Here is a 2,232-nt window from a genome sequence, read left to right as displayed (position 1 = left end):
AGACGAAATGCATCGACAACGCCATTTTCGACGTCGCGAATCTCATCCACCTGGAGATGTCAGTTGGGCCCTTGTCGTCTCGTGGGTTTTGTATGGTCACCTTCTAACGCCTACCTTGATCGTGCCATTGGGTCCCGACGGCCCAGACTCAGAGGTAGAATGCTCATGCGGTAACGAGATCCAGACAATCGACAGTGATTTTTGATGAATATTCCAGTACTGTGGCAACTAACATCAATTGAATGACGGAGCGCTTCGCGAGCTCGTCACTCGTCTTATTCAAGAGGATCCTTGCGACAAGAAGTGCTTGAAAGGGAAAGCCTTGGAGTTGGAACAGTTTATGGGTTCGCTATCGCAAATGACCAGCGGGAGAAGAAGCAGAGCATCATAACGACGTTGGCAGTACTCAAGAAGACGGATACCGTGCTGCGCCATCGGGATCATGGTCTACGTGAGAAATGTAACTTTTATCTGCCATTGATCCGACAAAAATGTGTCGAACGGCGTGGTGCAAGTATTACGGGATATCGACTGCTACCGTTACATGCTACAGGAAGCGTATTAACGATGACATCACCTCAGTAAAAGAGCTGATGTGTGGACAATGGAATAGCTTCTCGGTGTTGTAAACGAAGCAGCTTCGTCGTCTGCTCTGGTGCACATTCCAAGCCAAAACACAAGATGATGGCTGGAGGTTGATGCTATTGTTATGGACAATGCAATACAGCGCGGTCGACCGCGCTGTATTCTTGCCTTGCGATGATCTGACTTTAAATTCAAGCGCTGTTTTGCTCATGATGTTCGCACTTTAAGAAAAGCAGTGGTAAAATGTGTTCTAGAGTTGTTTCAGAGCAAATGGTGACATTCACCGACGTTTCTCACGTCACATTAGTGTATACTTCATGAAGGCAAAATCGGATGTGCTGGCAAAGGTAAGATCTATAAGATCGCAATGGAATACGCAACGGACAAGAAGATCAAGCGACTGCGTTTGGATGATGGTAGCGAGTACACAGGGCCACCATTCAAGGACTATCTCAACCCCAACAGCATCAAGCACGAGAAGACGGTGCCGTATACACCTAAGCAGAACTGCCTGACTATGAGAATGAACCGGAGCCCGGTGGAGGTGTCTTGCCGTATGCTCTACCACGAGAGAATTGAGAAGGAGTGGTGGGCTCAAGCGGTGAACACGGCGGCGTGGATCATAACCGGATCCTCAACTCGGTGACACCCTAAGATATTGTATACCGTACCAAACCACAGCTCAAGAACATAAAAGCGTTTGGTGCTAACGGCTACGCCCACACACCAGATAAGAAGCGCAGTAAGCTTGACGTCAAGGCATTCAAGTGTCGTTTCATGGGCTATGAAGATGGCATCAAGGGCTACCGAGTGCAGGACCTCAGGACGAGAAATGTGCAAATCGTGCGCAGAGTCAAGTTCATGAAAACGACTAGTCCCGGTCACATGATTTCGAATTTTGAAGATGAAGACGTTGAGGGTACTATCACTGTATCTACGCGGGCCATCTCGAGTCCTGGGAACACGACAGCAATTGTCCCCGTCCAAGTTGAAGCAAGTGATGCAATCTCATTTCAACATGACGTGACTGTAAACGATGCGATTGTGTCATATGATTCCACCCACCCCATGATTACTCGGTTGTGTGTTCGTCACATCAACGAGACAACGGATCCTAATGAGGCAGGTGTAAGTGGTGGCATTGTATGAGATCGGGACGAAAAGCGAGAATATGACTCAAGAGAGACGAAAACTATACAACCAGCAACTCACAAACTACGAAGGTGGTTAAGCGATGGCAGCAACCGAAAAGGTCCTCAAGTCTTACGTCGAGGCTACTACCTGTGCAGAGAGCGACGTATGGAAGTAGACAATTGCAAGTGAAATAGAGTCTCTCACTGTCAACAAGACATGGATCTGGTACCAAGGACAGCGCACCAACGTCTGATTGGTTGTCGCTGGGTGTTCGAGTTGAAGCGCAATGAGACAGAACAGGTTATCCGCGAAAAGGCCGGTCTCGTAGCGAAAGGTTTTTCTCAAAACATGGGATCGACCACGAACAGACGTACGCGCCGGTGGCTTACCTGAATTCAACCCGTGCCAAGCCGGTGAAGTGCGCTGCTGATGGAATTGAGATCGAGCAGCGTGATGTCGATATGGCATTCCTGTATGGTAAACGCAACGAGGAGATCTACATGGAGCTACCAG

The sequence above is a fragment of the Phytophthora parasitica genome (assembly GCF_000247585.1).
Source record: "Phytophthora parasitica INRA-310 unplaced genomic scaffold supercont2.11, whole genome shotgun sequence".
Taxonomy (NCBI): domain Eukaryota; phylum Oomycota; class Peronosporomycetes; order Peronosporales; family Peronosporaceae; genus Phytophthora; species Phytophthora nicotianae.
Note: the sequence above shows the minus strand (reverse complement) of the source record.